Source organism: Pecten maximus, unplaced genomic scaffold (assembly GCF_902652985.1).
Source record: "Pecten maximus unplaced genomic scaffold, xPecMax1.1, whole genome shotgun sequence".
Lineage (NCBI taxonomy): Eukaryota > Metazoa > Mollusca > Bivalvia > Pectinida > Pectinidae > Pecten > Pecten maximus.
The window spans coordinates 2,006-10,268 of NW_022979365.1; the positions used below are offsets into that span (position 1 = coordinate 2,006).

Here is an 8,263-nt window from a genome sequence, read left to right on the forward strand (position 1 = left end):
GGGGAAAAAGATTACAATACAATCTTGTTACTTCACCCTTCTTAACTCTGGGTAAATATTTAGTCCCGATAGTATGAAATCTATGTAAAACAATACTCGGTTACACGAATACTTGGGAAGTTCTAGTCCCTGTCGACTTTTAAATAACAAGGGTCTCAATTGTACATGAATATTATATAAATCTCATTTTCATAACAAATTAGACTATTTTCAGTTTAGACAGTAATGCATTATACACTCATATGATATCAGCATCTAAAAGACCCCAGAGCTCTATATACATATACCACAAACACCAAAATAGACAAGTAATAACAAGCTTCTGAAAGAGTTTAGTCAATGAATATGTAGTTGGTGATAAATTTCATGTAAGATTTGAATGACAGGTAATGTGCTTAATCATCAAAATTGCAGAAGCATTTCTTAATTTATTTTATTATTTTTTCAATAATCTAAAACTATAAATTACAATTTTCTGTGGGATGGAGTAGCCTACAGACTGAATTTCTAACAAGTATATCTTTAACCATACTGATGTAAAGGATTAAACAATTCTGTATACGATGAAATGAAATATATAACACAATAACAGTAATATGTATACAAACCTTGCATACATACATAGGATAAGACAATCGTAACATCTAATGGGCCTAGTCACAGTGTAATATATAGGTCATCGAATCAACAAATCTCTTACATCTAATGGACCTAGTCACAATGTAATATATAGGTCATCCAATCAACAAATCTCTTACATCTAATGGACCTAGTCACAATGTAATATATAGGTCATCGAATCAACAAATCTCTTACATCTAATGGGCCTATTCACAATGTAATATATAGGTCATCGAATCAACAAATCTCTTACATCTAATGGACCTAGTCACAGTGTAATATATAGGTCATAGAATCAACAAATCTCCAACATCTAATGGACCTAGTCACAGTGTAATATATAGGTCATAGGATCAACAAATCTCCAACATCTATTGGACCTATTCCAAGTGTAATATATAGGTCATAAGATCAACAAATCTCCAACATCTAATGGACCTATAGTCACAGTGTAATATATAGACATATACATAGACTCAACATATCTCAAACATCTAATGGACCTAGTCACAGTGTAATATATAGGTCATAGGATCAACAAATCTCCAACATCTAATGGACCAAGTCCCAGCGTAATATATAGACATATACATAGACTCAACAAATCTCCAACATCTAATTCACCAAGTCCCAGTGTAATATATAGACATATACATAGACTCAACAAATCTCCAACATCTAATGGGCCTAGTCACAGTGTAATATATAGGTCATAGGATCAACAAATCCCCAACATCTAATGGACCTAGTCACACTGTAATATATAGGTCATAGAATCAACAAATCTCCAACATCTAATGGACCTAGTCACAGTGTAATATATAGGTCATAGGATCAACAAATCTCCAACATCTAATGGACCAAGTCACAGTGTAATATATAGACATATACATAGAATCAACAAATCTTCAACATCTAATGCACCAAGTCCCAGTGTAATATATAGACATATACATAGACTCAACAAATCTCCAACATCTAATGGACCACGTCCCAGTGTAATATATAGACATATACATAGACTCAACATATCTCAAACATCTAATGGACCTAGTCACAGTGTAATATATAGGTCATATACATAGGATCAACATATCTCAAACATCTAATGGACCTAGTCACAGTGTAATATATAGGTCATAGGATCAACAAATTTCCAACATCTAATGGGCCTAGTCACAGTGTAATATATAGGTCATAGGATCAACAAATCTCCAACATCTAATGGACCAAGTCCCAGTGTAATATATAGACATATACATAGACTCAACATATCTCAAACATCTAATGGACCTAGTCACAGTGTAATATATAGGTCATATACATAGGATCAACATATCTCAAACATCTAATGGACCTAGTCACAGTATAATATATAGGTCATAGGATCAACAAATCTCCAACATCTAATGTCGGTCATAGGATCAACAAATCTCAAACATCTAATGGACCAAGTCACAATGTAATATATAGACATATACATAGTATCAACATATCTCCAACATCTAATGGACCTAGTCACAGTGTAATATATAGGTCATAGGATCAACAAATCTCAAACATCTAATGGACCAAGTCACAATGTAATATATAGACATATACATAGTATCAACATATCTCCAACATCTAATGGACCTAGTCACAGTGTAATATATAGGTCATAGGATCAACAAATCTCCAACATCTAATGGACCTAGTCACAGTGTAATATATAGGTCATAGGATCAACAAATCTCCAACATCTAATGGACCTAGTCACAGTGTAAAATATAGGTCATAGGATCAACAAATCTCCAACATCTAATGGACCTAGTCACAATGTAATATATAGGTCATAGGATCAGCAAATCTCCAACATCTAATGGACCTAGTCACAGTGTAATATATAGGTTATAGGATCAACAAATCCCCAACATCTAATGGACCAAGTCCCAGTGTAATATATAGACATATACATAGGATCAACAAATCTCCAACATCTAATGGACCTAGTCACAGTGTAATATATAGGTCATAGGATCAACAAATCTCCAACATCTAATGGACCAAGTCCCAGTGTAATATATAGACATATACATAGGATCAACAAATCTCCAACATCTAATGGACCTAGTCACAGTGTAATATATAGGTCATAGGATCAACAAATCTCCAACATCTAATGGACCTACTCACAGTGTAATATATAGGTCATAGGATCAACAAATCTCCAACATCTAATGGACCTACTCACAGTGTAATATATAGGTCATAGGATCAACAAATCTCAAACATCTAATGGACTAAGTCCCAGTGTAATATATAGACATATACATAGGATCAACAAATCTCCAACATCTAATGGACCTAGTCACAGTGTAATATATAGGTCATAGGATCAACAAATCTCCAACATCTAATGGACCTAGTCACAGTGTAATATATAGGTCATAGGATCAACAAATCTCCAACATCTAATGGACCTAGTCCGACCTAGTCACAGTGTAATATATAGGTCATAGGATCAACATATCTCAAACATCTAATGGACTAAGTCCCAGTGTAATATATAGACATTTACATAGGATCAACAAATCTTGAATATCTAATGGATCTTATCACAGTGTAATATATAGACATTTACATAGGATCAACAAATCTCCAACATCTAATGGATCTAGTCCCTGTGTAATATATAGGTCATAGGATCAGCAAATCTCCAACATCTAATGGACCTAGTCACAGTGTAATATATAGGTCATAGGATCAACAAATCTCCAACATCTAATGGACTAAGTCCCAGTGTAATATATAGGTCATAGGATCAGCAAATCTCCAACATCTAATGGACTAAGTCCCAGTGTAATATATAGACATATACATAGGATCAACAAATCTCCAACATCTAATGGACTAAGTCACAGTGTAATATATAGGTCATAGGATCAGCAAATCTCCAACATCTAATGGACCTAGTCACAGTGTAATATATAGGTCATAGGATCAACAAATCTCCAACATCTAATGGACTAAGTCCCAGTGTAATATATAGGTCATAGGATCAACAAATCTCCAACATCTAATGGACCTACTCACAGTGTAATATATAGACATATACATAGGATCAACAAATCTCAATCATCTAATGGACCTAGTCACAGTGTAATATATAGGTCATAGGATCAACAAATCTCCAACATCTAATGGACCTAGTCACAGTGTAATATATAGGTCATAGGATCAACAAATCTCCAACATCTAATGGACCTAGTCACAGTGTAATATATAGGTCATAGAATCAACAAATCTTCAACATCTAATGCACCAAGTCCCAGTGTAATATATAGACATATACATAGACTCAACAAATCTCCAACATCTAATGGACCACGTCCCAGTGTAATATATAGACATATACATAGACTCAACATATCTCAAACATCTAATGGACCTAGTCACAGTGTAATATATAGGTCATAGGATCAACAAATCTCAAACATCTAATGGACTAAGTCCCAGTGTAATATATAGACATTTACATAGGATCAACAAATCTTGAATATCTAATGGATCTTATCACAGTGTAATATATAGACATATACATAGAATCAACATATCTCCAACATCTAATGGATCTAGTCCCTGTGTAATATATAGGTCATAGGATCAACAAATCTCAAACATCTAATGGACTAAGTCCCAGTGTAATATATAGACATTTACATAGGATCAACAAATCTTGAATATCTAATGGATCTTATCACAGTGTAATATATAGACATATACATAGAATCAACATATCTCCAACATCTAATGGACCTAGTCACAGTGTAATATATAGGTCATAGAATCAACAAATCCTCAACATCTAATGGATCTAGTCCCTGTGTAATATATAGGTCATAGGATCAACAAATCCCCAACATCTAATGGACTCATAGGTTCAACAAATCTCCAACATCTAATAGACCTAGTCCCATCTATACATCTACATATAGGATTTAGTCCAAATGAAATAAATATACAAAAGCAATATAATTATTCTTATTTTCTTTGAAACACACACTCATACCCACCCTCACACACAAATCCTCACCCACACCCTCATACCTACCCTCAAACACACCCACACCCTCATACCCATCCTCACACACAAATCCACACCCACACAAACACCCACTCACAATGTCTGGACAATAAATCCTCAGTAGACAGATTTTTTTGTCCTTATTCTTAATGTGCATTTTAGACACAAGATAGTAGTATTTTAGGCACCAGATAGTAGTATTTTAGATAGTAGTATTTTAGACACTAGATAGTAGTATTTAAGATAGTAGTATTTTAGACACTAGATAGTAGTATTTTAGACACAAGATAGTAGTATTTTAGACACTAGATAGTAGTATTTTAGACACTAGATAGTAGTATTTTAGACACTAGATAGTAGTATTTTAGACACAAGATAGTAGTATTTTAGACACTAGATAGTAGTATTTTAGACACCAGATAGTAGTATTTTAGACACCAGATAGTAGTATTTTAGACACTAGATAGTAGTATTTTAGACACAAGATAGTAGTATTTTAGACACTAGATAGTAGTATTTCAGACACCAGATAGTAGTATTTTAGACACCAGATAGTAGTATTTTAGACACCAGATAGTAGTATTTTAGACACAAGATAGTAGTATTTTAGACACTAGATAGTAGTATTTTAGACACCAGATAGTAGTATTTTAGACACCAGATAGTAGTATTTTAGACACCAGATAGTAGTATTTTAGACACTAGATAGTAGTATTTTAGACACTAGATAGTAGTATTTTAGACACTAGATAGTAGTATTTTAGACACTAGATAGTAGTATTTTAGACACTAGATAGTAGTATTTTAGACACTAGATGGTAGTATTTTAGACATTAGATAGTAGTATTTTAGACACTAGATAGTAGTATTTTAGACACCAGATAGTAGTATTTTAGACACCAGATAGTAGTATTTTAGACACCAGATAGTAGTATTTTAGACACCAGATAGTAGTATTTTAGACACTAGATAGTAGTATTTTAGACACAAGATAGTAGTATTTTAGACACTAGATAGTAGTATTTTAGACACCAGATAGTAGTATTTTAGACACCAGTAGTATTTTAGACACCAGATAGTAGTATTTTAGACACCAGATAGTAGTATTTTAGACACAAGATAGTAGTATTTTAGACACTAGATAGTAGTATTTTAGACACCAGATAGTAGTATTTTAGACACCAGATAGTAGTATTTTAGACACCAGATAGTAGTATTTTAGACACCAGATAGTAGTATTTTAGACACCAGATAGTAGTATTTTAGACACTAGATAGTAGTATTTTAGACACCAGATAGTAGTATTTTAGACACAAGATAGTAGTATTTTAGACACCAGATAGTAGTATTTTAGACATTAGATAGTAGTATTTTAGACACTAGATAGTAGTATTTTAGACACAAGATAGTAGTATTTTAGACACAAGATAGTAGTATTTTAGACACTAGATAGTAGTATTTTAGACACAAGATAGTAGTATTTTAGACACCAGATAGTAGTATTTTAGACACCAGATAGTAGTATTTTAGACACTAGATAGTAGTATTTTAGACACTAGATAGTAGTATTTTAGACACTAGATAGTAGTATTTAAGATAGTAGTATTTTGGACACAAGATAGTAGTATTTTAGACACTAGATAGTTGTATTTTAGACACAAGATAGTAGTATTTTAGACACAAGATAGTAGTATTTTAGACATTAGATAGTAGTATTTTAGACACTAGATAGTAGTTTTTTAGACACAAGATAGTAGTATTTTAGACACTAGATAGTAGTATTTTAGACACTAGATAGTAGTATTTTAGACACCAGATAGTAGTATTTTAGACACCAGATAGTAGTATTTTGGACACAAGATAGTAGTATTTTAGACACTAGATAGTAGTATTTTAGACACAAGATAGTAGTATTTTAGACACCAGATAGTAGTATTTTAGACACCAGATAATAGTATTTTAGACACCAGATAGTAGTATTTTAGACACCAGATAGTAGTATTTTGGACACAAGATAGTAGTATTTTAGACACTAGATAGTTGTATTTTAGACACAAGATAGTAGTATTTTAGACACTAGATAGTAGTATTTTAGACACCAGATAGTAATATTTTAGACACCAGATAGTAGTATTTTAGACACAAGATAGTAGTATTTTAGACACTAGATAGTAGTATTTTAGACACAAGATAGTAGTATTTTAGACACTAGATAGTAGTATTTTAGACACTAGATAGTAGTATTTTAGACACAAGATAGTAGTATTTTAGACACTAGATAGTAGTATTTTAGACACAAGATAGTAGTATTTTAGACACAAGATAGTAGTATTTTAGACACTAGATAGTAGTATTTTAGACACAAGATAGTAGTATTTTAGACACAAGATAGTAGTATTTTAGACACTAGATAGTAGTATTTTAGACACTAGATAGTAGTATTTTAGACACTAGATAGTAGTATTTTAGACACAAGATAGTAGTATTTTAGACACAAGATAGTAGTATTTTAGACACCAGATAGTAGTATTTTAGACACTAGATAGTAGTATTTTAGACACAAGATAGTAGTATTTTAGACACAAGATAGTAGTATTTTAGACACTAGATAGTAGTATTTTAGACACTAGATAGTAGCATTTTAGACACAAGATAGTAGTATTTTAGACACCAGATAGTAGTATTTTAGACACTAGATAGTAGTATTTTAGACACCAGATAGTAGTATTTTAGACACTAGATAGTAGTATTTTAGACACAAGATAGTAGTATTTTAGACACTAGATAGTAGTATTTTAGCCACTAGATAGTAGTATTTTAGACACAAGATAGTAGTATTTTAGACACAAGATAGTAGTATTTTAGACACTAGATAGTAGTATTTTAGACACTAGATAGTAGTATTTTAGACACTAGATAGTAGTATTTTAGACACTAGATAGTAGTATTTTAGACACAAGATAGTAGTATTTTAGACACTAGATAGTAGTATTTTGGACACAAGATAGTAGTATTTTAGCCACTAGATAGTAGTATTTTAGACACCAGATAGTAGTATTTTAGACACCAGATAGTAGTATTTTAGACACCAGATAGTAGTATTTTAGACACTAGATAGTAGTATTTTAGACACTAGATAGTAGTATTTTAGACACCAGATAGTAGTATTTTAGACACAAGATAGTAGTATTTTAGACACAAGATAGTAGTATTTTAGACACAAGATAGTAGTATTTTAGACACTAGATAGTAGTATTTTAGACACTAGATAGTAGTATTTTAGACACTAGATAGTAGTATTTTAGACACTAGATAGTAGTATTTTAGACACTAGATAGTAGTATTTTAGACACAAGATAGTAGTATTTTAGACACAAGATAGTAGTATTTTAGACACTAGATAGTAGTATTTTAGACACTAGATAGTAGTATTTTAGACACAAGATAGTAGTATTTTAGACACTAGATAGTAGTATTTTAGACACCAGATAGTAGTATTTTAGACACCAGATGGTAGTATTTTAGACACCAGATAGTAGTATTTTAGACACAAGATAGTAGTATTTTAGATAGTAG

At 31.8% G+C, this 8,263-nt stretch overlaps 1 long non-coding RNA gene across 11 annotated transcripts; it reads right to left on the reverse strand.

Moving 5' to 3' along the window:
- Positions 1 to 416: 416 nt before the first annotated feature.
- Positions 417 to 4,916, reverse strand: LOC117318536. 11 transcript variants are annotated; one of them, XR_004530395.1, is made up of 4 exons: positions 4,052 to 4,413; positions 3,689 to 3,867; positions 2,610 to 3,083; positions 417 to 2,430 (listed from the first exon to the last, which is right to left on the reverse strand). It is a non-coding gene; the product is annotated as an uncharacterized LOC117318536 (long non-coding RNA). The 11 variants fall into 11 exon arrangements; XR_004530393.1 differs by having other exon boundaries at positions 3,989 to 4,413; XR_004530394.1 differs by having other exon boundaries at positions 3,452 to 3,867; positions 3,989 to 4,413.
- Between the last annotated feature and the right edge of the window lie 3,347 nt (positions 4,917 to 8,263).